Genomic DNA, 7,759 nt, shown 5'->3' with positions numbered 1-7,759 from the left:
GGCACGGAAGAAATTGCTCAGATGAATTCCAATTTGTGTCCAGAACGTGAAAAGTTATAAGACAAATGATTTCTGTTGAGTCCACTAACTTCTTGACTTCTTCAGGTAACAGCTTCCAAAAGATAGATAGATCTGCAGCTTGTCTTCGGTAGATCCTAAATGAAATGTACGATGATTTGCTCAATCAAAACTACATGAAAATCGTGGCACAATTCCACACTAATAAAAAGAGTCTGAATGCTGTCTAGTCTTGTTTGTAATTGATTAGATGTGTGTTACATATATAAAACTACGGTGGCACATTCCAGCACATATGCCTTAACTTGGATATTTCACAGATTTTTAAGTGTATTGACATCCAGTCTCCAGTCCGTATCTCCTACTCCTACATCTATAATGACGGATCCCAGAGCTTTGTTAGGCCAATTTGCCATGACACCTATAAGACTCGAAGAAGGATAAGTGACAACCCCGCAAAGGCGCAAACTATTTTCGTTTCATCAAGAATTTTTCCATTTTGCAAAACCATCTAAATTAAACTTTTTTAGGGGTATTATTAGTCGTTAGGTAAAATACTAATTCAATCCTGATAATTTTTGTTGTATCTGATAAATTATTATTATACAATATTTAGACTGAATGCACGTTTTCTTTTAAGCCCCCTTTAAGTTTATTCATCGCCTCAATCTTCCTCTGTGGATTGTCCAATTTTGCAAATACCAACGTGTTGTGCCAACTATTTGTGCCAAGTATATCTTTTGAAGACACTTCCACGCATTACTAACACTATCACATTGAAGGAGTATCGTTATTGAATTGAATATTGTATACTTTTTTCGGTATTTTTATTAATTACACATCGTCGAAAATCAATATTTAAATTATTGCAGTAATTTGGTACAGTAATCCTTTTACGAACAGCCGCGATTGCCGCGAAGGATGTAAATGAAGTGAAACGACTGTTACAGGACCGAGGAATGGACATCTAATCTGTCGTTTTCTTAGCGATGGCGTCAACGACATTTTTAGACTAAATAATTAACGAGGGCTGGCGGCCGTCGCGGCGCTAGGCCTATGTCTACGGATCTCGACGCCAGCTGCTATTTATACAGCTTACCCATTCCCAGTCCACTAGGCCTACACACAACACAACTTGTATCCTTCGTTACCTACAAGTTACAAGTTTTGCCATACTCAAGACCCAAATGGAATGGAATAGTTCGGTAATTGTTTAATTGAATACCTTATCGCTGCTGTACTTTTAGTGAGACCTTACATGAAATGGGGAAGGATTCGGACTATTTCCTTACAAAAACTTAAATAATATCGTCCTTGGAAAACATAACGTAAATATATTCACAGCAAGGCCGCTATCACTGGCTGGACCTTTTCCGAGTACAGAAAAGGTGACAAATTGTTATTAAAATAGCTATCATAGATTCATAGGGTGTCACTGAAACATTTAAAATATCATCCTGCCATTCCCACACACAAGTGGTACATTTTACACCCCCTCGAGAACGATGCAATATTTTACTAATTTATTAGTACATGTCTTACTCTATTTTGCCTTAGATTTATTAATAAATAACATTATTCTCTCAAACAATTTTTTGAGGCGAGTTCTTTTATCCCTAATCCACTAAAAACTCCGAAATTTTACGAGACTTTTTGAGGGCAAACAAAATCGGCGTATTTTTCCACTCTTGAGACAAACACTTTCCAATACGAGCCATATTTTATCCGGATGTATTTTGTAATTCACTAATATTAGAAACCAACAGTTAAAGTGACGAAGGGGAGTTTTGCTGGAGTTATCAGTTACCCTACAGCTTTGCACTACTCACTCCGTGGTTTCTCCTCTATTGAGGTTTGACGTCACTCCTGGAGAGAAGTTTCCCAGGTAATTGACGTCACTGTTACAACGACAACCAGTTCCCTCCCCCTCCCCCACTCCAGTGCGTGTACGCGTTTTGAACCGGTTTCTAATAGCAATCGCATATCGAACTCGATTTATACGGTCGGTGAACCGGGATAGTATGGTTTTTTACTTATTAAAAGTACTGTGTTGACTGACACTGTTTTGCAATTGTATGAACATATAAAAATCAATATTGGACGCCATATAAAATTTTTGCATTGCCTTGTGTAAGGAACTGCAGTGGAAATGTGGCGCTACATCAATATTCATCTATGTAGGATGTTGGTTTATGATTATATCTTTAATAAATAATTAATTAGTACGTTGAAAAGGTGGGGTCTTACAGTAGGTCTACATTCCTTTCTTCTCTTTAGTCTTTCCAAAGGATTTGTGTCTCCGATCTGTGGTTATTCGAATTTGATTTATCAACGAAAATTAAGCTTTTGACAATATACTATCTACAATTATTTAAATCGTGTGTTTTAAGCTAAAACGTCTAGATTTGCCAATAAATATTTACATAGAACAAAAAATGTTGTTTTATTTTAATGATGGTATCAAAATATATGATAAACTTAAACAATTTTGCAAAGAAGCCTGTTATAATAGATTCTTTTAATCAGCCATGAGGCATTGTAATAAACATTACAAAATGAAACGAAAAAATTTCATACAATACATATAATCCAACTAGCAGAGTAGCCGTCCTTCACACGGGGGGGGGGCATATAAGTATAAAATGTTTATTGCCGTTATACTCAAGCTTTACGTTTGCAATTTGGGAGGACACATTTTGATAAAATTTGCTTCTTTAAATTTACGGTATACTTTAGTATTACATATCTACCATTGCCATAATGTTCTACCACTTCACCTAAACAACAGAGAAACAATTTTTAAAAATTTGCAAAATATCACAAATTCTTCATGAAATTAAAAGCATAAACATAACTGTAAGGAGTCCAACTTTGACAGTTATCATTGCATATCATAGTTTTTTGTTGCTGCTTAGTTCAAATAGTCAATATCTCAAATTAGCTGTTTTCATAAATGCAGAAAAAATTATAATGCTGCACCCTGTTGGTAAATCTTATAACTTTTAATGCTTTTGCATATCATAGAACCAATTTTTTTAGTTGACAGCTGACTAAATTCTTTAATTCCCTTTAAATATGAATACTCATAAGGTTAACATGGGGAACTACAGTGCCACTGGGGCGGAGCCCGAAAGGATTCTTGAGGTAAAGATATGCCTAAATGTTAATCGGGAATGTGAGCTATCATCATGCCAAATTTCAGCCCAATCCGTTTAGTGGTTTATGCGTGACTGAGGAACAGACTCACAAAAAACTCACAAACTTTCAGATTTATATATGTCTGTTTGTCGTGTGTATATTTGTCCTTTACGCGTTACCTTAACCAGCCATCCGATAGTGATGAAACTTTAGGTTGCTATATATGAGTCCGGGGATGTTTGTGTTGAATACAATTTTCAAAACTCCATCAGGGCTCTGCTCTAGTAGTCTGTAAGTTCTCATGTTATCCTTAGGGAGAAAATATTTGTTTACCACAAACATATCAGATGAATTATACAGCTGGTCAATTATACTGTACAACCATGTAGTGAATTTACGACTGAATCATTGATTTGAGGAATAAGTAAGATTCTGTATCTGTAGCTGTATCAACCTAGACTCATAATGTAAACATAAGATAGGCAGTGTCGCATGTTGCTCGAGTAGGGAATTTCCTTACGTCACAGTACGCTTGAACACATCCGCTGGCTGATATGATAACGTAACACTAGCGCCACTAGCGGCCCCCAAGGTCATCGTGAAGTGTGACGTTTACAGAGATTGGGATATGTCTATTTTAAAATGTAACATTGTCTCTATTTGAATGGGAAATCCGTCATACGAGTGAATCATGTATTATTGTCATAACGTCGGCTCAACGAGACTATTGTTGGGTGTCACATCTTTATATTGATATGTCATCAATCTTATGTCTATCATTATACTTAATACAACAAGGGGTTTCTGTGTTTAACCGATTTTTACGACTGCCATTTTAAAAGCTTATGATTTAGCGGAGGGACGAATTGTAATTAAAAAGGGCATTTCCATTAGGGCTTCGCCCCTAGCGTGTGTTTTATTTCGCTTTCAAAGATTCAGTGATGTTGACCAACGTTTCTTTATAACGGTTTCAAATTGAATTTTAACTAAACAGCTGATTCTTCAGTTGAACTTTTAGCCAAAGTCAAATTGTTAACAAGGGACAAACGTTTTGATTACTTGGAGCGAAAGTGGTTTAATCACATAGTATTATAATTTAATTTCTAACATATATTTCCCATCATATAACAGTATTTTCATCACTCCTTAACGAAAGTAACTATTTTCGATAACAGCTGACATCAATGAAAGTAGTCGTTTCCCAAGCTCTAATTTAGGGCGAGGGAAAATCGATCAGCTGATTTTCCCTCGCTCTAAATTTACTTTCCCTCGCTCTCAATTAGTTCTCCATTTTATTCACTACGCGCGCTAGTGTTTTGTTACGGTTTAATTTAATGATTTTAATCAGCTGTATGTATTTTTAAAAGTTGTGTTATTATTTTATTTTGATGTTTGAACAAAATTTATTGAGAAATATACGTAGGTTTCTTTTTAGAAGATTTTATTTTATTTTGGTGTTCAATCAAATTAATTGAGAAATAAAATTGTTTTAATATTACTGAGGTCTGCTATTCTGTGTTTGTGTATTTTTGCGTCGTGATGAAAAGTATCGTTCATAACTCGTACCGAAAGTTACTATCCGGCACTTGCTCCATTATTCCCGTCCTCGGCTTCGCCTCGTACGTGAAAATAGCTCTCACAAACTCAGCTTCGCCTCGCACGTGAAATTGGGGTTCCCTGTGTTCGGCTTCGCCTCACACAAAAACTTGAGCGCGCAACGGAAAATGCCACTTTCGGTCCTAGTAATGAAATATACTATTCCAAACCATCATTAATAGAGTACAGATATTCATATTATAAATAATGATTAAACTTAAACGAAACGTGCCGGGTCCATGATATCAATTCAGAAAAAAGACGTCGTGTTTTGATATTATTGTCAAAATAATATTAAAAAGAGTTAAAGTGCAAGTTCTGTAAAAGGGTATACTACAACCAAAACATACTTGCACGCACAATAAACACTATACGAATATCACTCAGAATGAACATACTTTCGTACATATTTTTATAATTGTGGATCAGTCAAAGACCCATTTATATACTTTAGTATGTACTGTGTGTTTAGTTCCGGATTACGTAGAGAGCTATTTGCTCTTTACATTTAACTTCTTGAAGTTATACTATTACAACAATACATTTATACTTTATTCTGGTATTATAATCAGATAAGAAGCATAAATTGTCAGATTTACCCAAAAGAATAAGAGAGAAACATTAAACATTGGTCATCAGTGTGGAACCATTGACATTGGTGATTGGTATATAGTATAGTCAATGTTGAAACACACATTTAAACATCCTGGATGTTTAAAGTGGTCAAACAGTCAATTTGTATGATTTAGAAATAAATGCCAAAACCTTACAATAAAATGCCCACTAAAAACCAAAGCATACAATACAATACACAAACAATCATCGGTTAACGTGTATACTGTACTAATATGCGCCACACAATCAATTTAGTCATGTGTCCACCCAAATTGACAGCGTTAGAAACTGTTTAAGAAAGTTCATAAGATGTTTTGTAAAGTGAAAATATTGAAACTAGCAAAACAGTCCAAACAGCTGGACTGAGGTTGTTGCCGCCGGCACAACCATAACCTAGGTCTATATTTAGCGAGATTGAATAACATCTGGGTTTTCCGGCGATGTAAACAGGTCTACGTCTACGGACTTTGCTATCACAGCCTCACAGGTACGAGCGTTCATTCATTCCACTTTCTGTCGTCGCCGATTCTCGGGGAAGCCCCGGATTTCGGTGAGTCATCACGGTCGATCAGCTGACTCAGGAGTGAGTCAGTGCGTCGCGGCGCTCCCCCCCCCCCCAAGTGGTGCTGACCCCACGACGCCTACACGACGCCGCCGCCGCGCAGTGGGCGGGAATGGAGCTTCTAGGAAATCGGATCTTTCGGATCGTTCCAGGAACTAAAGTCGACTGAAGTTATCGATATTCGCATCGATTCGAAAGTCAGAACAGTGTAGTCGACATTGTTCATATTGAAAAGGCATATATGTGTGTTGAGATAAGCTTAGTTCTTGGTAAAAACCACTAAACCCAATCCACTTATCATTTTAAATTTTACACTCATTTTGTAAAGGCAAAATTAGTGTAAAGGCATCCCATTGAACATACATTTCAACACTGTATTACCATTCTAACAAAAAAAAACATAACACTAAAATCAATAAACAAACAAATAGGCAATGTTTAACATCAGCTGGTATACAGTGTGTAAATTAAATCTTGAAACAAATCTGTATTTTTTAAACCGAAATAGGTAGAAATATTCTGTTTGTGGCGTTGATTTTTAACAAAGGTTTTGTAATTTTTTACATAAAAAATATTTTTCAATCCCCCTAACAGGGTAGGGGTTGACTTATTTTTTTCAAATAGCAACCCCTATTGAGTGAAGGGTTTGTCAAAAGAAACACCATGACGCAAATCCGAGATAAATACCTCACCCCTAGCCAAAATGGCGGGTATTCCAAAATTTGATTTACTGTATGTGATAAAGCACCAAATTTCACAAATAATGGAAACAAATCTGTATTTTTAAAACCGAAATAGATAGAAATATTCTGTTTGTGGAATTGATTGTTAACATACGTTCCGCAATTTTTTACATCAACAATATTTTTTAACCCCATTAACAGGGTAGGGGGTGGGGGTAACTAATTTTGTTTTTATAACGACCCCTATTGAGTGACCCCTCATTTTGAAGGGTTTGTCAAAATCAAAACAATGACGCAAACCCGAGGTAGATATATCACCTCTAGCCTAAATGGCGGGTATTCAAAAATTTGATTTATGTGAAAAAGCACGCATTTTGGAATACCCGCCATTTTGCCTAGAGGTGAGATATATACCTCGGATTTGCGTCATTGTGTTTCTTTTGACAAACCCTTCACTCAATAGGGGTTGATATTTGAAAAAAATAAGTCACCCCCTATCCCCTACCATGTTAGGGGGGTTGAAAAATATTTTTGATGTTAAAAATTGCGGAACCTTTGTTAACAATTATTGCACAAACAGAATATTTCTATCTATTTCGGTTTTAAAAATGCAGATATGTTTCAATACTTAATTTACATACCGTACTGTATTTAAAACAGCTTATAGAAACACTGTAGCATTACTTCCATTAGAAAATGACTGGATCTATGACCCTAGATAAAAGGAGTATAGACACTACTACTTTTAATCTACTTCTTTTAATCTATGCTATGACGGTCTGTGGGGCAGAGTAATTTTTTGTACTTCTGATATTTCTCCCACCGTCCTTGGACCTTAAGCTTTAAAATGAACCAACAGCCATGTTACCCTATTCATAGCTCAAGATATTTCGTGGGGACCGATTCGCTTACGGAATTAAATAAATAGATTTGTCACCAACACATGACGTGAAAATCGCTTAATCACATTGTAAAGTAAAGAATCAGTTTGCATTGTCAATGAATACCCTCTGTAGACGTAAGAGCCTTATAGTAAACAAAGCGGAAGTAAGTAAGCGTCATGCATTGACTCCAGTGTTATCCTAAGATAGGAAAAATAAACGTCAATCTGCTCCGCACCGATTCCGATATCTTGACAACCAACGTC

The sequence above is a fragment of the Macrosteles quadrilineatus genome, unplaced genomic scaffold (assembly GCF_028750875.1).
Source record: "Macrosteles quadrilineatus isolate MER2022 unplaced genomic scaffold, UCM_ALF_1.0 Scaffold_2__2_contigs__length_208266976, whole genome shotgun sequence".
In the NCBI taxonomy this organism is placed as follows: domain Eukaryota; kingdom Metazoa; phylum Arthropoda; class Insecta; order Hemiptera; family Cicadellidae; genus Macrosteles; species Macrosteles quadrilineatus.
This window is presented reverse-complemented; position numbering follows the sequence as displayed.